Source organism: Amblyomma mixtum, chromosome 4, assembly GCF_055824585.1.
Source record: "Amblyomma mixtum isolate Tamu chromosome 4, ASM5582458v1, whole genome shotgun sequence".
Taxonomy (NCBI): domain Eukaryota; kingdom Metazoa; phylum Arthropoda; class Arachnida; order Ixodida; family Ixodidae; genus Amblyomma; species Amblyomma mixtum.
In genome coordinates, this window is record NC_143015.1 from 128173560 (window position 1) to 128196646 (window position 23087).

General features: G+C 48.6%; 1 pseudogene; it reads left to right on the plus strand.

The window, feature by feature from the left end:
- The first annotated feature begins 17978 nt into the window (after positions 1-17978).
- On the plus strand, positions 17979-22883 carry LOC149348191 (uncharacterized; annotated as a pseudogene).
- Positions 22884-23087: the final 204 nt, after the last annotated feature.

The window sequence follows — 23087 nt, forward strand, 5'->3', positions numbered from 1 at the left end:
CGTCACAATGAAAAAAATACACATGAACTGAGGTCCTAGCGTGCAGCCGCAGGTAGTGCAGAAAAAATGTGTTGTGTGCTTTTACTATACCAATGGTTTCACAGTCGAATTACTATCAGAATATACCGGGTGTTTCAGCGAACAAAAAATTTTCAAAAGTAGGCTTTTCGGGTAAAAATATGGCTTTTGCGGCATAGTATAACCAGTGTTGGTGGACGCTAGAAAACCGGTGAGTGGTCTTATGTAGTAAGCTGGTTAACTAACTTTTCGTAATTACCTTTATAACTAGTACAGTAAGGCACCTAGTTGCAATTATAGTTTTGTAGCCGATCGTTGCTATTAGCCATTTCACTTTTTAGAATTTCGAAAATGCGGTTATCCTTGGGGCTGTGGATCGACAAATTTTGGCTTTTTCGACTAGTTACGGGCACTGGAGGGGTTGCTTTACCTACATGTTTTCGAAAGCGCATGTATTTTCGCACGATGCTGCCAAATTTTGAAAAGCCACAGCGGCGCGGGTAACCGCATTTTCGAAATTCCAAAACATGATATGGCTAATGTTTACAGCTTTTGTTTATTAGTGTGTAACGTCCCATAGCTACGCAGCCTATCAGGGACGCCACAGTGAAGAGCTCCGGAAATTTCGACCACCCGGAGTTCTTTTATGTGCACTGACATCGCACAGTACACCGGCCTCTAGAAGTTCGCCTCCATCAAATTTCGACCGCCGCGGTCGGGATATGGCTATTACTAACGACCGGCTACAAACATCTAATTGCAACTAGTTGCCTATCTGTTATACATAAAAAAGTAGTTATCAAAAATTTGTTAATCGTCTTACTACTTACAATTCACCGGCTTTCCGATGTTCCCCAACACTGGTAATACTTTGCGCAAAAGCCGCATTCTTACCCTATAATGTCTATATCTCAAAATTTTTGAGTCTTTCCTGAAACACCAAACATATTTTAGCGTATTTTCAACGGGATACTTCGCATTCGTGTTTTCAAAAAGGCATTCGGTATTTCAGGCCAATGATGCTAAAGTGTGGGAAAATTAATTACAAAATAACATGGGCCCTTCGCTCGCACAGGATTTACAGATTTTTTCTGATATTTCCCGATATGCTCACGATGAAAAGTACGCTGCCAGTGCATTTATGGATAGCAAATCTCTAGCGCTTGACACTGCATGCAACTGCAACTAAAATTGTACGAAACTTAGCGTGGCATTAAGAGTGCGATTCGATACCATTGCAGATCCCTCTCGTGCAAGTACTCCAGCACCACTACTGGTGCAGTGGTGCAGAGCTTAAGAGATCCACCCTTGCCTCGGTCGGTGGCTACTCTTAAACAGAGCCATGGGTAATGCTTGTCAGACTTAGGGTGCTCTTTTCGAGCTCTTGTAAGGCTTATTTTTCCACAGACTGTTCTTCGGGAGGATGTCTGTCTCTCGACCAATGAGCTGATGCGCTCTGCCACAGTGGGCACGGGGCAGGCGAATTGATATATTTGAATTGATTTCATTGGCACCTGGTTTTTTATGACACGCACTGACGGACGCCAGCTTTTCTCGTCGTCGGTACCTGTAAAGATATCGCATTAAATTCTGACTGCCGCTGCTACCCCTCGGAAACGAGTGAATCAAATCGAGTGAATCAAGAAAGAAGTGGTTGTAAACAAAGAGGAGAATTATAGCCTTGGTTGACAATTTTGGTTAGCCCTTTTTTTTTAAAGCGGTTAAAACAGTATAGTGCCTATTGGAAGCATTTATGGCAGGATGGACTAGAGGCGATTTCTACAGCCGCGGCAGCCTGAAATGTTCGGTAATTTCGACATTTTACTCCGAATATTGTTTAGTAGCTGTTGTTGTGAGTTGCGAGTGTGTTGGGTTTAGTGGCGCATAGGCAATGAAGGCTATAAAGCGCCATGGTTAAGGCATTCCAAATTTTTTTGTTTGCAGAGTTTTATAAAAGAAAAAAAAATGTGGTGTACAGGGCCTAAGAACTTAATTTGTACCGCCTTGTGGTGATATATGAATAAAATGTTTTTGAATTGCCTAATACTACGCGCATTAAAGACAGTCGAGTAACTCACCTCAGCGACCGTCCTTGGCTTGGCAAGGATCAATAGGCTCCCGACACATGAAATAAAGGGCTCAGCTTTCCTGTCAGGAAGGATGACGTGGGGCTTGGTGTGTCATGAAATTAAAAGAAGCACTCGGTTGGAATGTCTGAATAGGTTCTGAAGAGTTAAAGTTTGTGAACAACGCATGCTGAACACAAAGTATAACGAGTTTGTTTAGCGGTTAAAAAAAATAAGTTTTAGAATATTGTAACTTACTCAGGATCCTTGCTTCCTTTAGAAAGCTAAAAATAGATAGAATTTTCCTTGGTACCAAGGCGAGGTGGAATGGAATGTGTACATTGTAAAATAGAGTGAAATATTTTTTTCCTTAGCTGTTCTAGTTTTGTGAATGAGAGTAAAATGTGGTTTACTGTGGTCTCCCCTCCACATTTATCACGTAGAGGTTGGTCTTCTTTTGTCAGTAAGAAGTTATGCGTCAGGTATACATGTCCATTGCGAAGACGGCATAAGATCACTTCAGTGAAACGGTCTTGGTGTGTGCATAGCTTCCATTCTCCAATGGTAGGTTTTACCAAGTGTAGCTTGTTATTTACTTCATTATTCCATTTAGCCTATCATTGATCTCTCAGCTTAGGCTGCAGTGCCGTCATGCAATCTTTGTAGGGTATGTGTATTTTCTACATTTACTTGTTCCGAGGTTATGCAATCCATGAGTCGGCTCCATCGTTTCCATCTATCCCCACATGGCTTGAGACCAAGCAGAATCTGATCGTGCGTCCTTATTTAATGGCTTTTTCTATGTCCTCAGCGATACTTCTACTAAGGATTCAGCTGCATCTCTGAAATGTAATGGCGTGAGTAAGCACAAGGAGTCAGATAAGATTATGTAGTTTTAAATATCCTGATTTATAATCCTCTCTACAACCACACAGGCAGCACAACATTCGGTCGTAAGTATAGATGCAGGGTTTGGCAGACTTAGTATTCTTTTTCCCATTTACCTCGCACAACAGCATTTCCGACATCATTTTGGGTTTTTGAGCCGTCTGCGAAAAATTCTGTGTAGCTTGCATATTTTTATTAAGAGCTAGAACTTCCTGCAGTACGTATTCTTGTGATGTCAGCTTTTTCAGAAAGTGTTAATGTGAAGTCGCAAACATTTAGAAGAAATGCTAAATCGCCAGCAATTTCGTTTTTAATTTTACCCTATGACATGCGCAGATCTTCAACCAAGTGGAAACGATATGCTTTCCCCCTTTTTGCAGTTACGTGTACAGTCAGGCCGGAATGAAACGCGAACAGAGCATGTCAAGAAAACAAAATATTTTACCTGCCTACTTTCAGCTGAAGTGTACAACTAGCCTGATTCATGTGTCTGGGCAAAGGGCCTACCGAAATGCATAATCGAAAATAGGTTGTAAAGGAATATCTCGCTGCAAAGCAGAAATGTATGACATATACGTGTTCGCGTTTCATTCCGGCCTGACTGTACATTGCTTTCTGTCTCTCTATGTGACACATGTAGCGCTCTCGCCGTCTATCTCACTTTGCCAGCGGCCACCCTCCCTCACTTTGACCACCTTTTGCAGCGGTGCTGCGACGGCAGCAACAGCTGCGCTTAAATGCACCAACCTCCCATCCTACGCAGTTATTTGATGTCTTTGCATTGCGCACATCCTGCTCGTATCAGGTTAGGCTCGTCAGCAGTCTTAAAACTGAATTTTTGTTTTCACTGGACACGCCGGAAAGGTTGGTAGTAACGGCGCTAATAACGAGAGAAAAAACAAGAACGTAGAGGTATTAACACGCCACTGCAGGAAAGCAAGGACTCTTCAAGTTGTACGGGACTCTGTGTTGGACAAAGAACCGATTAAACATTAGAATTACTCGCATTTATTCTAGTGTTTTTAAGACATAGACACATGTACGTCGTGCGGTTTATCACGTTTCACGATCCACCAGCAAATGAAGCAATGCCGCTCCTGTGGCCTGCACCCGACCACTGCTTCCCGTGAGGCAGCTATCCTCATCGACTGATCAGCTACACCCGAGCCATCGCCGCCAACAGCGGGGCTTTTGGAGTGAGGGCGCCGACCAGGAATAGCACGCAACTTCTTGAATATATAGTATTTTTATCCACACAGATACATTTTGGCTACCCATGAAGGTAGCATTTATCGTTCGCCTATTGGTAGCCTGTCGCTCTTACGTAGGCTATAATAATCTCGCATCTCCATTCTTTTTATGTGACTTAATGGTAACCGCAACCATTATGGCCGCTGTCACCATGAAGCACAGACTTAAAGACAGTATCTTTGCGTTAGTCCTTTCAGATCAAAGTACTGCGAAGTAAAGCAAAAAGAAAAACATCTCGTCTTTCCCTCTCCGATAAAAGCTACTCTATAACCACGCACTCAACTCTCGATACAGTCTAAAGCAGCTTGAAGGTGATCCCTATAGGGTTACCCTACCCGAAACAAGTTGCCCTAAGAACGTTTATTTTCTCAAGAAAGCTGCTAGGAAAGCATGAGTTTGGCTAGACGAAAGATTCCTGTATCCTGCACCGTCATTTCTGATGCGGACTGAGAGACTGTGACAAAAGAAAAAAATTGTTTTTATGTTTCAGGCCGAACGAGCTCGATAACCTACAACTCGGGCTACACTGTACATTAAACTTGTCTCACATTTCCGCACGTGCTGATCATCCCTTCAAAGTCACTGTACCATCACAGTGCACAATCATCTGTTCGGAAGCACTGTTACAACTACATTTCGCGAGTCGCACCACCTTGCTACAGCACTAGTCGCTATAACGCCGATCGGTTTCGCATAGAAGCTACAAAGATGTTATAAATCATTAACTTCATGCCGGTTCCTAGCCTCCGTTCGTGCCACGATATTATTTGTTGCCATTGTCTTTCTATATTATTTCTTTGTGTTTAAACTTTGTTTTCACGATAACGTGACTATATATCTGTAGTTCTTTTCTCTTTTGTTTTATTTTCTTTCATGTACTTCATCCACTATGTTCTTCATCCACTATCGTCTCTAATGCTCGCTGGAAGTCCTGAGAGTACCAATACTCAAATGAACAAATAAATAGTCTTGCTGTGAAGTGTAGGGGTATTTCGACGGCCATTTTGGAGTGGCCAAAGCCACTTTGGCCGCTCTGCTGATCTAAATGTCCAGTTTTGATTCAGTTTGGGTTTATTAAATCACAGAAGACGTGCTATTCAGGGGTGCTCATAGAAAAGGTATGTATATGTTGGCGGTCCTCCATCTCTTTACTCCAAGGCGGAGAAAAGTTATTCTTCTTATAATGCATACTCTCTGGTTGGTGGGCAGTTTAAGAAGGGCTAGCTGCCATGTGTCTCTTGCTTTACCCTGCATTTGTAGTCGCACTAATAGAAGGTGCTGACCTTGTAAAAGAGTTCGTCCTCGATGATAACTTCTATCTCTGGCGTAGAACGGTGCGCCTCCGGCACTTTGTCACGATAAATAATTCACACTTTTGGCTCGTGCATACCATGCATTAAAATCAAGCATAGTTTCGCCTTGTGTCCGCTCGTACTGCACTGTGTCTTGATTCACCCCATCCGAGCCATGTGTCGTCTGGATCTATTTACCTATCTATTTATTACTGTAATTTTTGGTAGACCCAAGCGTGGACAAGCAGTACAATATGATGTAAAGCAGAATCAGAATTTAGAGCAGAGAAACATCAATATTTCATATTTAAAATCAAGATGCCAATGAAAAACAGGTCTGTTCATGCCCACTAGAAAATAGGTTGGTTTATTGGTTTATTGGGGTTTAACGTCCCAAAGCAACTGAGGCTATGAGAGACGCCGTAGTGAAGGGCTCCGGAAATTTCGACCACCTGGGGTTCTTTAACGTGCACTGACATCGCACAGCACACGGGCCTCTAGAATTTCGCCTTCATTGAAATTCAGCCGCCGCGGCCGGGATCGAACCCGCGTCTTTCGGGTCAGCAGCCGAGCGCCGTAATTACTGGGCCACCGCGGCGGGGCCACTAGAAAATACAACCACGAAAATACCACGAAAATACCATATTTTCGTGGTGGAATTGTTTTCATAAATATACTTAAATTGTTGGTTCTGGGACGATAAGGGATTAACGTCCCGCATGACGATGCCTTGTTAATGGACAAGCAGCTTCATATTATTGTCATCATTTCTATTGATGCAACCTGCATAGCTCGTGGATGCCTGCGTTAAACAGCTTGGGGAGCGAACTGTCCTTTCTGACCCTCAGTATGTTCCCTTTCCTTCTAGGGCTATCGGATCGCACTGAATGTCTCTTACCTCGATGCTGGCTGTTCGGTCCTGGGTGATGATTATAATACAACTGAATTGCAGTTAGTTCAACCACACCTGAAAATCGCTAGGTTGCGAAATAATAGTCATGATTTACATGGCCAGAGGCCCATTCAGTCCTAGAGCGACACATGAGCTCTACAACTCAACTGATTGAAACGCTATCAATCATTTTTTCGGTGAATTGTAGAAGAACGTAGGCTGACTGTGCAAGAATTACATGTATTATGATGAACAATATGAAATGTAAAGCAGTCACAAGCATGTCTCCATGAGGTGCTTTGTAGACGTCTTCCGACGTGTTTCTGGAGCTGTGAACCAACTACTCAGCCTAAGCGATGCGATCTGCATTTTGCAGGTCTGAGCTGCGCGTGTTTCGCTGCCTTGGCGACGGATAGCTGTTTGTGGGGCTATGTCCGAGAGAGACCTTCTTTCACTGGCTGGTACATCGCTTCTGGCGCAGCATTTGCAAAACAGAGATAGCACCTATCGGATTTATCAGTAAATATGGGGCAGTCTAGACAAAAGAAGGCACCTGCAAAGACCTCAGCGCGGAGTGCGTTAGTGGTGCATCAAGGACACGTGCTGATTGGCGCTCAGCGTTTTGGCAGATTTACCGCGCAGAGCGTTTTTCCCTGCCTCGGCGACAGAAAACTGTTTCTCAGACAGCTGGATCGTCGCATACTGATGGCTGGTTGCCTGCATCCTGTGAAGCATCTGCCGCACGCAGATTCGAACATAACGCCAGGCTATGAGCACTCACATTAGCGTCTACAGAACGAATGGCATGCTAAACGAGCTGAGCGCACACTTCGCCAGCTGTGCATCTAACACACTAGCCTAATCAATGCAATCACAAAGTGAACAAGGGAAGCAAGGGAGAGAAAGCCTCAGGGTGCAGGCCAACGTTTGACAAGGGGACTGTGAGGAAAAATCAGCGATGAACTCTTTGCCCGGACGAAGACAAGTCCCCATGTCGAAACGTTCGCAAGCACCCTGAGGCTTTCCCTCCCTTGTTCACTTTGTGATCATCGAGGACCACCCTCTCTCTACCAAGGACTCTAATCAATGTAGTCAGTTTTCGGCCTTCTGTGCCGCCTAATCGCATCCTTGGCGACGGAACGCGGTTCCTCGCACTCTCGGACAATCGCCGCTTGAACGACCGGTACAACGCTTCTGGACAGTATTCAAGGTATTTTTAAAATGGTACCATAACTTCTATCGATGCGCATAGATACAGAATATAGTGATGCAACAGGAAAATAGAAACCTGGGCCAGTTGGTGAATGTCAAGCATGGACATATATGTAGCGGTACGGTAGAAGTAACCGTGTCTACTGCGATACGGGCAGCCGATTAAGTCGCAAACGGCTTAAGGAAATGTCGTGTCAGGAATATGCCTGCTTGCTCCCTAGATTAGGCTGACATTTTCGGAATTCGCAATGTTTGCCCCTCCTAGACGCCGCTTTTTCAGATATTTAACTTTCTTGTGGGCTTTGAACCTTCAGTGCATATTTGTGTCCCGCACTATAAATTAAAGTATCCTGTTCCAACGCAATATGAAGAAGCATTCGTTCGAGCGTTTGCGCCGAGTAAATGATGAGCAGACAGGTGAAAAAAAATGATCAAATCTTTCGTCTATTTCAGTCAAAATTAGACCCACACAAATAAGTTCTGATGAAATCAGACTCCTTATCAAAGTGTTTAAATTCGTGGTGATATCCGGGCTTTCCTCGAGGCGCGAATTGAAGATCTCGATGATGCATGGCAATGTTCGGGTTGTGCCTAAACATACTATAGAACAATCAAAAATAGAAATTTCTAGCTCTTGAAAGACAGTATTACGCGATTGTATCTATCGTTTATACCCGCAGCTACTTAGCGCCTAGGAATAGTTGCCTTAACAATATTTTATCGCATACCACCCTGTATTCACGGGGGATAGAGATTCACAAAATATTTTGAAATGATCATGTCTCTTTCTGGAAACATTACATTGTCTGGTTGTTCTGGTGATAGCTGCCTTTATGCTTTGGCTATATCTATATCCTCAATATCAAAATTTCTCTTTTCTACTTAAAATTTCGATGAAAGCATAATATGGCTGCAAAAACACCTCAATTTCCAGATATGATTGCAAGAAATTTAGAGCTGCCATTACTTCATATTGCTGCGCTCTTCTCTGACGTGGGTGGTCATGCTTCACTTCGTGGGAGGGTACAGCGCGAACAAGAAGAAGGACGAAGCAAGAAGACACACAGACGAGCGCTTCTTGCTTCTTCTTGCTTCTTCCATCGTCTTGTTCGCGCTGTACCCTCCCACGATGTATTATTACAAACCCACCCAGCTGTCCATCCTTCTTCATGTTTCACTGTTACTGTAGCTGTTGTTCAAAGTTACGTATGAAATGACAATAACGCAGCGACAGGCGCCCGAATTAAATCCCAAATGAAACATTGATGAACTTTGTCTTTATTTGAGACTGAAATGGCAATAGCGCTAAAGCGAGATGTACACATGAAAGACTGACGCAGGACATGTGCTAAGTCTCGCTGTAGCGCTACTGCCATTTCAGTCTCAAATAATGCACCATCTAGCCCAAACTAACGCTCTTGTAAACCATTTGTTTTTATTTAGGTGCAGGTAACTAGAGAACAGTACTGCCAAAACAGATTTCGCCAGAGAAGTGGATGTGTTTATTGCTAAACTTTGTTACGTAGGGTACTCTCTATGCGCGACAGTTACAGGAAAACTGCTGCAGGCAAAACTGTTGACATCTGTTCGTCTTGTTGCGCGCCTGAAATAAAGCGAAGTGTTCGGTGCGAAAGTATATTTCCAGTTCGCTCAGAAATTTCCGAAATGCGTAAGTGAACGCACACCCTTGAAACTGTCAAAAATGGGGATTCCCGGTGTAGCATGTATTTGTAGACAGAAAAAATACGGACTTACCCAGATATAAAATCCATCACATTGCACTCGAGAGGAATCTAACAAAATCTATTGAATATTAAATACACATTCGCTTCGCAGCATTCTGAACAATACATAAAACGCATGGTCGGTAACTGTTATGCTTATAACAAGAACAAAAAAATTCAGGGGGCACATCGACTGCCTAAAGTGCGTAGAGGCGAAAGCGTTTTCCGCGCCACTTTGAACGCATCATCATCATCATCATCAAAACGTTTATTTCCACCGAAATGAGACTCCTTTTTGGACCCCCCGGCACGCAGGCCTAAGGGAGCCCTACTTAGGAGCCTCGCAAACTAAGGTCTGGTGAAGACACATTGTCTCTTCACGGCCTCAGCCGCCAGGCGGATGGCTTGTTGCTGCTTAGCGGGGTCCTCGCTCCGCAGCAAGGTCTCCCAGGCTTCTCTATCTTCTATCTTTTGCTCGGCGCCCGGGATTCCAGCACATTCCCATATGACATGGTCCAGAGTGCCCCTCTCCCCGCACGTTATACAATATTGGTCTTTCTCCTCTTTGGCGATTGTTATGTATACCCAAAAGGGGCTTATATGATTCCCCCCTTGCAATCTTCTCCACGCAATTGCCTCCTCTTTTGCGAGGGAACGGTCGGGCGGCGGATAGACCCTCCTGCTCAGCTTATAATGTTCCGTGATCTCATGGTATGAAATTAGGCTATCTTTCATGTCTATGCGGGAGGGCTGCTCTGCGGCCGCCCGGTGATAGAGAGCTCGGGCAAGCTCGTGTGCAGCCCCATTTCCTGCAATAGACTCATGCGCTGGGATCCATATTATCTCTATGTTACGTTCTATCGGCCTCGCCTCGAGGACGTGTTTGGCCTCTTCCGAGATTCTTCCTTTCGCGAAGTTTCTTACTGCAGTTTTGCTGTCACTTAAAATCGTCGTGGCCTTGGTACCGACGCAAGCGAGCGCTATCGCCAACTCTTCCGCCGCATTGGCATCTCTCGTGCGGCTCGAAGCCGCTACCGTTGGTACTCCTGCCCCGTCGACCACAGCGGATACAGCCGCCCCGTGCTGTCCGCACGCCGCGTCTACGTACGCCACCTGGTCTGCCGGTCGCTCCTTCATCTTCCTCTCGTAGGCCTTAGCCCTATGTTCTCGCCTTTCCTTGTTATACACGGGGTGCATGTTCCGCGGCATAGGTGGGACGCATATCTTGGCCCTGATTCCTGCCGGGATGTTTACCATCTTGTGCGTGCTACTTTCTGGCCGGATTCCTACCCATTCGAGTATTGTCCTGCCCGTTTCAGACTGGCCGAGCCGTTCTAATTGGGATATCCTCACCCCCTCTGCCAGCTCAACCCATCTGTTGTGTACCCCCATTTTTTCAAGCCGCTCCGTCGACGTAGATATCGGAAGTCCCAGAGCTCGCTTGGCGCATTTCCTCAATATTCTATCTACCTTCTCTATTTCTGCCTTGTTCATGTTTAGGTACGGCGTCGCGTAGCAGATTCGACTTATTACGTACGCCTGCGACATTCTCAGGAGATTCCTTTCTTTTAGTCCTCGCCCTTTTACCGCTACCCTCCTGAATATGCCTACCACTTGGTCTGCATATGTGGCTAATTTCTTTATGGTATTGGTGTTGTTGCCTTTCTTGTTGATAAACATTACTAGGATACTCATTTCCTCGACCCTGGGCACCTCCAGGCCTCCCACCACCACTTTAATTTCTACGTCTCTCTTGTTCCTGCTGTTGCTATTGTACACGAAGAGCTCCGACTTCTGCGGTGAGCACGCCAGGCCTCTTTCGGCCGCGTACTTCACCACTACGTCTGCTGCCCTTTGAAGATTCCACTCAATTTCCGCGTCGCTTCCGTTATTCATCCACATGTTTATGTCGTCCGCGTACATGCTGAATTTTAGATCAGGGATCTTGTTCAGCATGGCCGGGAGACCTCTCATCGCTATGTTGAATAAGAACGGGGACAGTACGGCGCCTTGCGGGGTACCTTTGCTGCCCAGCCTTATGCCGGGGGACTCTGCGTCGTGGAATTTGATCACCCCCTTCCTCCCTTGGAGAAAGTCCTTGATGTAGTCGTATGTTCTCTTGCCCACGTTTACCTCCTCCAGACCTCTGAGCACCGCCTCGTGTCGGACGTTGTCGAAGGCCTTCGTGAGATCAAGACCTAGGATCACCTTGGCATCTAATCCTTTCTTGGCTACAATGTCATGTTTCCTCTGTGACACTGGTGACGTCACCACTGCATGACGTCACACATAATTGATGACTAATTACTAAATAATGGCAAATTACTTATTAAAGGCTAATTACTGATTAATTACTAAATAATATTTAACTGCTAATTAGTGATGCTTAAGCTTCGCCTTTAGAAGTGGAACGCGACAGCGTGTTGTAGCGCTGCCAGGGAGTTCACTGAACGCCACCACCCGTTCGGCGCGATGCCTGGTCCGTTGCACGTAACACTTTTTTGAGGAAAGGAAAAGGCGCAGGAATTCTCTATCATCCCGGTGGACACCCGAACCGCACTATAGAGGAAGGGAAAAAGTGGGAGTGAAAGAAGAAAGAAGAAAGAGGGGCCGTAATGAACAAAATTAAAATTGTATTTGAGGAAAGGAAATTACGCAGTAACTGTCACGCATACCTGGGTGGACACCCGTCATCCGTTTGCTGACGTGAGCTGCGCTCGTCGATGAGTCACCCCCGGCAGGCTCGGCAAATGTATCAAGGTACGACGGCGCTACTTGCGGACACTCTGTGCGACAGATATCTCTGTCTTAGGGAGGAGAGAGAGAGAGAGAGAGAGAAAACTTTATTTACAAAGGAATTCGGGGCACGCCCCAGGGTCCCCGCACGACCCCACTGCACTCAAGTGTTTATGTTCCTGAGGTCCATAACACTGGCAGCACGGCCGGTGGCGATGGTCTGCACGGCCGGGTCCTCCGAATGCAGCAGGGTCTCCCAGTCCTCCCAGGTCTTGAGGTTCTCTAGGTCCCGCGGGGGAGGGTCCGCCGGGCAGAGGGAAAGGATGTGGAGGGAAGAAGCGAAGGGTTCTGGGCATAGGGCGCAAGCAGGAGTGGGGAAGGAGGGATGATAGTGGGTTAGGGTAAGGGGCGAGGGGAGAGTATGTGTTTGTAATCTGCGCCAGAGTGTTGCGTGTCTGTTATCTAGGGAGGGGTGCGGCGGGGGGTAGAGCTGGCGAGAGGCTCTGTATGCCTGGGTCAGCTCACTGAATGAGTGCATGCGATCCTTCGTGAATCCCCGATCCGAGACCACCTGAGCCCGGTTTAAAGAACCTCGGGCTAAAAGGTTGGCGGCCTCGTTTCCGGGATACCCGGAGCGCGCAGGCACCCATATCAGCTCCACTTGGCGGGGCGGGGGTGCATCGGGCGAGTCCAGTATGCCAAAAGCAGGGACATGAACTCGGCCTCGAGAAAAATTTAGAATCGCTGTTTTAGAGTCAGTTAAAATATACCGGGCTTCCGTGCGGGTTATAGCAAGTGCAATGGCGGCTTCCTCTGCAGCCTCTGGGGACGTATCTGGAGGGAGAGGTAGTGTGAAGAGGGTGGATGAAGAGGAGTCCACCGCAGCTGCTGTCGCTTCATCACCCGTGCAGGCAGCGTCCACCCATACGGCGTCCGGCTGGGGGCCGTACGCTCGATGGAGTGCCTTCGCACGGGCTCTGCGGCGCTGCTCATGGTGGGACGGGTGCATATTCCTCGGGAGCGGCCTGATGAGAAGCTCTCGGTGAAGGGATCGTGGGATGGCGAGAAGGGTTGGGTCGTTGGCCGGTATTTTGATTCCCAGGGAGTCCAGGATATACCGACCTGTGGAAGTTTTTGTGAGCCTGATGTATTGGGCCTGTCGGTGGGCCTCCACCAGTTCCCCGATCGTGTTGTGGAGGCCCAGGCCTAGTAATCTGTCTGTGGGTGTGTTGAGGGGAAGATGAAGTGCTACCTTGAATGCCTTGCGAATCAAAGCATCCAAAGCGTTTATGTCATGTTTGGATAGTTGTAAGTATGGGGTAGTGTACAGTACACGGCTGAGGACAAAGGCATGAATGAGGCGACATAGGTCGCGCTCCTTCATGCCTCTATGATGTCCCGAAACCCTGCGGATGAGGTGCGATATCGCGCCTGCAACCTGCTTGAGTTTCTTGAGGGTAGTGGTGTTTTTGCCATCGTTCTGGATGTGCAAGCCCAATACACGGAGGGTGCCAACCTCAGGTACCGGGTAACCATTCAATTCAATGGCAATGGGGGAGCGGGGACAGCGGTGGTTCTTAGGCCAGATGAGGAGCAGTTCGGACTTCTCTGGGGAGCAAGACAGTCCGATGGTCCGTGCGTAATTTTGGGTGAGGGTGGCTGCTTCCTGTAAGGTGTTCTCTATGTCGCCGTCACTGCCGTGGGTGGTCCACAGGGTGATATCGTCGGCATAAAGAGTGTGCTTGAGGTGGGGAATAGTTGCCAATTTCCGGGCGAGGGGTATGAGGGTTATGTTAAAGAGAAAGGGGGAAAGGACGGACCCTTGAGGGGTGCCGATACTCTGAAGTGTGTAGGAGGTGGAAGACAGAGGCCCGAAGTGTATCTCAGCCGTGCGGTCAGTCAGGAATGCTTGAATGTAGGCATACGTGCGCACACCCACATTCAATGGGGATAGAGCAGTCATGATCGCCTGATGTTCAATGCGATCAAAAGCTTTGGAGAGATCCAAAGCTAAGACTGCCTTGGTGTGACCTGGAAGAAGCGGGTCAAAAAGGTCGTGTGTGAGTTGCAGCATGGCATCCTGTGCGGAGAGATGAGGGCGGAATCCCACCATGCTATGCGGGTAGAGATTGTTGTCCGCCATGTGACTTGTGAGTCTCGCCAGCACAACATGCTCGAGGAGCTTCCCGAGGCATGAGGTTAGCGAAATCGGGCGAAGGATTTGAATGGTGAGTGGTTTGTTGGGTTTTGGTATAAATATTACCTTCGCGTGGCGCCAGGACTGCGGGAGGTTGCCCTCCCTCCAGCACTGGTTGAAGTATTTCGTAATGTGGGTGATCGATTGGTCATCCAGATTACGGAGCATGGAGTTTGTGATTTGGTCTGCACCAGGTGCGGAGTTGGCGCGGAAAGTCAGGAGGGCCGCTCTGACTTCCGTCTCCGTGATGTCGGTGTCGAGTGTTGGATTTGCTTGTCCTGTGTAGTGCGGTAGAGGTATGGGGCCGCCTGGAGATGTGTACATGGTTTGAAGTGTGTCTAGAAAGGTGTCGGGATCGTCAATGTGTTCATGTGTGAGGCGTGTCACGTGGTGCTGTGCTGCTGATTTGGTGCGTGTGGGGTCAATGAGGTGTCGGAGGAGTTGCCATGCACGTTTGCTGGACAGGTTTCCGGCGATGCCGTCACATATCTGTCCCCAGTTGGATCGACAGAGCTCCTCAGAGTGCTGTTGGATTTGTGTCTGCAGCGCGGCCAGCCGCTTTTTAAGCGTTCTGTTGTGTTTGTTGCCTTTCCAGCGTTCCAGGATGCTGTGATAAGCCTCCCAGAGGTGGGCTAGGCGTGTGTCAAGGGTCGGTGTTTCGGTTGTAGTATCAATGTGTCGTGTGTTGTGGTGAACGTCATGCTTGAGTGATTGCACCCATGCATCGATGTCTGCGATGGGAGTGTCTGGGAGGGCGGTGCGTGCAGCGCAAAAGGCATCCCAGTTAATGAGTTCGTGTGTCATATTTGCGTGACGGGGTGGTTTGTATGGGACAGTGATTTGTATAATGTAATGATCACTGCCCAGTGTATGTTGTGTTCTGTTCCAGGTAACGCCGCGGATACAGCGGCTCAGCGTCAGGTCCGGACTGGTGTCCATGCTGACACTGTTGCCGATCCGCGTAGGCGTCTGAAACGTGTTGTGCACAGTGAGTTGGAGGTTCTGCAGGAGCAGCCAGAGCCTGCGACCTCGATGTGTCGTGGTTGTGTATCCCCAGTCAGTATGCTGACTGTTGAAGTCCCCACCGATGAGTAGGGGATGTTTCCCTGCTAGATGGTGTAGCTTTCGCAGAAGTGATTCTAGCGGGGCCATCGGCAGGGACGGGGGGTGGTATATGTTTGCTATAAATATAGAAGGAAGTGAATGTGTGTGATGTATAATTTCCGTGATCACGCAGGGCGTCTCAGACGTAATGTGATGAGTTTTGTAGGTGAGGCTGCGGTGGATGAGTGTGGACGCCCTGGGTGTGTTAGTGGTATCCGAGTGTGTAGATGTGTAGCTGGGGAGGGTTGCTCGGTGTGCAGTCTCCTGGAGAAGAAGTATGTGGGGCGTGGGTGTGATGGTGGGAAGGAGAAGTTGCAGAGGTTCGCGCTTTGCCCGGAAGCCGCGGCAGTTCCAAGTTATAATGGGCAGATAATTAGTGTTCCCCCCCGCCATATTGGATGTTGGGGGGATTGAGGAGGGTATTAAGACGGGTGTCAATTGGTATGTGTGGCTCAGGGAAGGTGTTTTGTGCTTGTGGAGGTAGGATGGGGGGAGTGGAGGGGGTTTGAAGTTGGGTGAAGCGATGGGTAAGATTATGCTCCAAGAGCTCCATCATCTTGGTAAGCATAGCGTCCATGCGCTGCTCAAGTTTTTCGGTGAGGGCGGCGGCAAGGTGATTGAATCTGGCCTCGAGGCGGGCGTCTAGCTCCTTTAGTTTATGGTCAAATTTTGCTTCGAGTGCTGCTAATTTAGCGTCTATTTCTGGGGGCACAGGAGGGGGTGTGGCGTCTGTGGTGCGCTGTTTCTTTGCAGGAGGGGTGCTCGAAGTGTCTGTGGATGATGAGCTCAAATTAATGACAGGGGGTGCGGGTTGAGGGGGCATGGAGGGGGCGGGGGTGCTTAGGAGAGAGGAAAGGCGGCTTACCTCGTCACGCAAGGCCTTGAGTTCCTGGTCTCTCGGGTCTGCCTGGGAGGACTGGGGTGGTGGGGGTTGACGGGTGGTTTTGCCGGAAACGCGGTCTGCCCAGGTGAGACGCGTGGCGTTCTTGCTGCCATTCTGCCGGCTTGTAGAAGGCGACCGGGAAGCCGTCGAGCTGCGTCTGCTGGCTGTGCCTGGTTGATCGCAGCGGGAAAGCCGCGATGCACCCGGAGGAGAGAGAGCGTTCTTCGGGGACGCTAGTTTGCGGCCCCGTCCATTGCAGTTCCCGGTGCCGGTCATATGAGGGCCTCCGCAGAGAATGCAGCTGGGGGTGCATGAGGGCACATCTTCCTTTGGGTGGGACTGCCCACAGCGGGGGCACTTATGGGATCTTGGGTGGACACACACGTCTGCCCGGTGACCAGGGACGCGGCAGTTAGTGCAGGCGTCTATATGCCCTCGATAGGGTGTGCACCTGTGGAGGGCTCCTCCATAAAGGACGGCGCGTGGGACAGGTCCAGCCCGGAAAGTTATTAAGATGGAACGCGTGGAGCCCATTCGGCGGGCGTCCACGATGAGGGCGTCTGGGTTGCCGGTGAGCAGGTCTTGCAGGAGCTCTGACGGGGTCTCATTCCAATAGGCATTGGAGATGACTCCTCGTACTGCTCCGTCCGGCGGGGCTATGTAAGGTGCTACGGCGAATTCCTTGCCTTGGTGTGTGATGGTGTTCACCCGAACCAGAGCGAGCGCGTCATCCTTTAGGGGCGTGCTTACGGTGCAGGTGTTGTTGACCGGGTGTACCCTGATTTGGGTACGCGCTGGCTCCTTAAGCTGGGACGCCGCTTGGAGGATGGCCTCTCGTAGTTGTCGGGGTGGAAGCAGGTCCAGCTGCAGCCCGCCTCGTGATCTAAAAACGATCTTGTAATCTGCAGCAGGAAGCGGTGGCTGCTGCCGCGAACGCTGCGCAGCTGTGCGCGTTGCTTGCAGGTGCGCTGACTTTTCAAGGCATGGAGACTTGGGGGTACCGGTAGCAGAGGCTGCGGCCTCCTGGCGTCGGGTTGTTGAAAGGACGTCCTTGGAGCGAGCAGGCACACTAAGAATGTGCGTCCAGTCCCTTGGGTCGTAGTCGTTGGGGTTAAGAACCTCTCCCTGCACCTGCACCTCCATGATGGCGTTGGTGGCGGAAGCGTCCGTCGGAGTAGGCCTAGCTCAGGCGGAGAGGTCACAGAGAAGAAAGGGCCGTGGGTGCCCGAAAAAGGGCGTAGGCGGGCCAAAAATTGATGGCGCGCAGCGCTCACATTCGCAGATCCGTGGGTGGTGAAATTTTTGCTGATAATGCTGGCGATTGGCGAATTCCGCTGTCTTTGTGCGGAGCCGATGTGGGGTGCGTCTGTACTACACGGCCCCCTAGCGGCCAATCTACGGAGGACCCGCCTGGGCCTGAGTACATGTACTCTGGCAGGCCTAATGAAACACTTGATACCCCTTTTGAGTTGCACGACCTTAAGGCGGCCCTAGCAAAAATGCGCTGGGGTACGGCTCCTGGACGGGATCACATAACAGTGAACCTGTTGGCGAACCTACCGGACTCAGCCTACCTCCATTTATTAGAATACATCAACCAGATCTGGGGCGCGCGTCCACTCCCTCCCCAGTGGAAAACGTCACTTGTGACGTTTATCCCTAAATCAGGTAAGGCCGTGAATACGGACAACCTGAGGCCCATATCACTGACCTCATGTGCGGGCAAGCTTATGGAGACGATGGTAGGGGATCGCCTCTCTCCATACCTGGAAAGTAAGGGCATCTTTGTAGTCACCATGTTCGTGTTTCACCCCCACATGTCTGCAAAGGATGTCCTTCTCCACCTGCACAGGGATGTAATACAACCCACAACTATGCAACACAATGACTAAGCCATCCTCGCCCTAGATCTGAAAGGGGCTTTCGACAATGTTAAACACAGAAGCATCCTTCCCAACTTGAGTTCTACCGATTGTGGGGCTAGGGCATACGCGTATGTAAGAGATTTCTTGACTAATCGCCAGGCCTTTCTTCGGATTGAGGGCGAGGAATACGGCCCTTACATGATGGGAACACGGGGTACCCCTCAGGGAGAGGTGTTATCACTGCTCCTGTTCAACATAGCTATGATGCGCCTCCCAAGCCAACTGGCCCGGGTGGAAGGCATTCAACACGCGTTATATGCAGATGACATTACAATTTGGACCACTGAGGGGAGCCTCGGGGACGTGGAGGACCACCTTCAGGAGGTCGCTTCCATAGTCGATGCGTATGCTATTGACTGTGGGCTCCAATGTGCTCCAGCGAAATCAGAGCTTCTGCTTGTCAGAGCGAACCCAAAGGATAGGACAGCAATTCACGCCTGTCTGTCAGGAGGTCCTATTAGAGAGGTGGAGGAGCTCCGCATTCTGGGCCTTTTCATTCACCACAGACTCAGGCCGGACTCCACCATTGTGATACTCAAGAGAGTAGGCGAACAGGTAGGGCGCATGATCCGCCGCGTTTCCAACAAGCGGGGCGGTCTGCGGGGCAGGGACGCGCTTCGGCTCGTCTATGTCTTCGTGACTAGCCGGATCCTCTACGCCGTGCCATATCTCCGCACTACTAAGCAAGACGAGGCGCGAATAGACGCCATCATCCGCAAGGCAACTAAGCGAGCCCTGGATCTCCCGGTGGCTACCTCTAATGCCAAACTCAAGGCATTGGGGGTGCTAAACTCCTGCCAGGAGCTGCGGAAGGCCCACCTCGTGAACCAATACACGCGGCTCGTGCAGACGGCCCCTGGGCACCGCCTGCTAAACCTCTTACACATCCAACACGACTGCACTCCAGAGGAGGCGGAGCGTATCCCAGTACTGTGGCGCCATATGCTCTGGGTCTCCCCGCTCCCCCGTAACATGGACACCGACATGCGCGAAAACAAACGACAAGCGCGGGCTCCGGCTCTTGAGAGACAACACGGCTCCCGACCCGGTGTATAGTATGTAGACGTAGCAGGGCCATCGCCCACGGGATTTTACACGGCCGCTGTCGTTCACCAGGAAATGCACGTTGATGGACTCTCCTTTCGAGCCCCGAATTCAATGCGAGCCGAGGAAGTAGCGATAGCGCTTGCTGCCGCCCACGCCAATTTGAGAATCATCATTACGGACTCCCAAAAAGCATGTGATCATTACTTGGAAAGGCAGATCTCCCCCTTAGCTCCCTTAGCAAAAACTAATACGTTTGGAATATACGGAGGTCTATTTAAAATGTATTTTAAACATATTTTGTATTCATGAATGCACTAAAAATATGTAGGAAATACGTTTCTGAAATTTCATGCTTGGTATTCGAAATATATTTTTAAAATGTGCCAAAAATACCTCACTTAAAGCATACTTCGAGCACTTTTCAAATACATGAAAAAATATGCATGCAGTTTTAGCATCTTGTCAGTGTATTAAAAGTGTATTTTCGGAAATATGAAATTAATTCATCGAAAGTATACTTCAATTCTAGAAAACGGGCAGCCCTTGTAAACGTATATGTATGCAGTTTTAGCATCTTGTCAATGTATTAAAAGTGAACTTTCGTAAATATGAAATTAATTCATCCGAAATATATTTCAATCCTAAGAAACGGGCAGTCCTTTTAAACGTCTTTGCACACTTCTAGCTGCCATGAACAGTCGAGTGCTCGAAATCGTGTTTCGGGAAATGGCATATGCGTGTCGTCAATGTATTTGAAGTGTACTTCCGTAAATACGTAATTAATTCGTCCAAAGAACACTGAAATTCTAGCAAATTGGCAGTCCGCATTAGCATATTTGCAGCGCACTACAAGCTGTCGTTGAACAATCTAATGCTCAAAATCGAGTTTCGGGGCATCGCATTTTGGTGCTGGCCATCTATTTAAAGTGTACTTTCGTAAATACGCAATTAATCCGTTTGAAGTATATTTAAATTCTAACAAATGGGTTGTCCGCGTAAACGTATTTGCATTACACTTCAAGCTACCGTGGAACAATCTAGGGCTCGAAATGACGTTTCAGCGAAGAGTGAAAACATTCCCTTTCTTGTCATCCTTTCGTTTATGGTAACTTCTAGCAGGAAGGTGATCACCACTTATACCCCTGCTACACGGGCGCTTCGAATGCCTTCCAGCCGAATGTCATCTAACGATGCTACATGTGTTCTGTCTAAGGGAGTGCTTGAAGATAATATTACGCCAATGAATATTAACCGCGTCAGCATGAAATTTCCCCGGGAGTGCGCCGATGAGGACGACTGCACTCATACTGTTGTTTACATCGCTTGTTTACATAACATAAAACGCAATCTGCGCTTTGGTTCTAATAAACAATCTGTTTTCTTTTTTACTGGTTGTACTCGTGATTGTTTACGCAGTGCTACAATGTGTGGGAAGCGATGATGCGATCGCACGCCTGAGAAAGCCGGGTTGTTGGCATCGCGCAGGACTGGCGCTTCTCGCTTCTTGTCCCGGCTTTCTCCGACGTGACCAGTACTTTTTTTTAAACTACTTTATCCAGAAGTATGTATGGCGACTTTTCGCTTTAACTGAAACGGCCTAACTTGTTATCCACAAGCTAGCGACGGCGACGACTGCTGCTGGCCGTAAAGCACGGCTCGGCAGTCTGGGTCACACCGGCGATTCCCGTTCATCGTACGCGTGCCCTGCGATGTAAGCAATAGTTGATTTCAGGTCACTGTTGCCAAAACTACACCTGGTGACCATTTGCATTCGCTAAAGCTTGTGATTCGCTCTTCACAACCGCCGAAATCACAGATCCAACCCTGCGAACTCGCTGGGCCTAGTCGTCGCGGAAGGGAACAGAGCCGTCGTCGATTGAAATTGATTTGGCAAGCGCTTATCGCTGGTGAGTGTTCAGGTATGCACACGTGAAATATAGCCGTTCGTTTCGCTCATTTAGAAGCGCGAGCATGCACACACCGCCGCCTCATCACCGTGCTCTCGCTCAGCCGCCGACCGGATTCGTCGGTGTCGTTGGCCTGAAAAACGTGTCCCTCTAGAATCATATTATAGTAAACTAGATATTTCACTATAATTACATGCTGTTGTTCAGCGTGATATATACTGTCGTTGTCGGACTAGTGTGACCGCCGTCATCGTCGTCGCTGTACACTGAAAACGAGCTGAGGCTTTCGAATGCGTTTCGAAAGTGCAGCACCGCGGCAGTCCATCGAGTCCGAATGTCATTCCTATTCTCGAATGCCACTCCACTCAATGTCATTCGAACATTTCCGTGTGAGAACGTGATAGCATTATACCAGCAAAAGCGCCTTGGGTACTTCTGGGTCCGAATAAGCCAGCGGAAAGGACCCCGTGTGGCAGGGCAGACCGGCTCCCTTACACGCCCATGTATCTGTTGGTTGACAGTTCGACTCCTGACCTGTGCCTGACGCAAGTTTCAACTAGCAATTCCGTTCTCAATTAATCCCAGATTCGAACGCGACCAGTAGGGTACTTCTGCGATAATTTGGAAGCCCACAGTATTTGCGCAAAAAAAGGTATCACCGTGCAAAATAGTGCGTCGCTTTCGCTGGGTATATATACGGCAAGCCAAGTATAGCGCTTGTCGTAGGATTTGTTGTTTGCTGTGTCGCTGTCGTCTTGGTATGCTGTATGTAGGTATCTGCCGTTCCCATTCAATCACGTGACGTTATAATATCAGACTCCTGTTGATTAATGATAAATACCCGTGTAGGATTTGTTCTCCAGTTGGTGAATTAACCCGTGTCATTCCATGGAGCCGCCCAGTAGACTTTTTTTTAAGCCCGAGTAAACACATTTTTAATGTATTAAAGGTATATTTTTAGTATATTTCTAATGTATATTTTTATTATATTTTTAATGCATTATAAATATGCTAAGCGGGCAAAAATGTACTTTTCACGTATTTTTAAGAACGTTTAAAATATTATTCCTAGTATACTTAGAAAGCATTCGTATTGCAGTTTAAGCATAGGGACAAAAAAATGCGAAATAAATATGAAATTAATACAATACGTTTGAAATGCATTTTTAGCACATCCTCTTTTCGCTAAGGGCTGCTTGCATTCTAAGACGAACTGCCACTGATCCAACACCGAAAAGAATCATTTTTTGCTCCTGGCAACCAGGGCTTACGAGGTCATGAGGCCGCTGACGCGGCTGCCCGAGCGCTTATTCACCGGGCTCCTCATCCCAGCTCTTCTGGCTCGGAGACTAACCAGCCGCTGCTGCGATTCAGGGAAATAATAACGCATTATAGCGACAACCACCGCCTTTTCCCGGCCCCTGCAAAGGGGCTGAGTAAGACGGAGGAGCCAACTTTAAGGCGCCTGCAGACAGGTACTCAACTCTGACCTGCAATCATAAAGCATTACTATCCTTACACGGATGGGCGATGTCCGCACTGTGGGGAGACCTGTGATATCTTCCACATGGTGTGGGCATGTACTCAAAATCCCCACCTCCCCCCTTCCCCTACCCCTTCCCCTACCCCTTCCAGGGAGGCATGGGAGTCTGCCCTCCTCAACTGCTCCTCGCTTGAGTCCCAAAGGGCTCTGGTGAAACGGGCGTGAGACGGGGCCTCGTCATGCGGTGTCCCGGACTAGGGACGCCGAACATGTAGCGGGGCCACTCTGTGACTCCCAAACTCTATTTCATCAAATAAAAGTTTTCACCACCACCACCCCAGGTGCTGGATGTAACGCCGGACGGAGGGAGGGACGGGAGAATGAGACATTGAAGGCTTTCATCTTAAAAAATTCGTTTTCGTAGAAAATTTTGTGTGCCTTTACGTGCGTGTGACACCACCT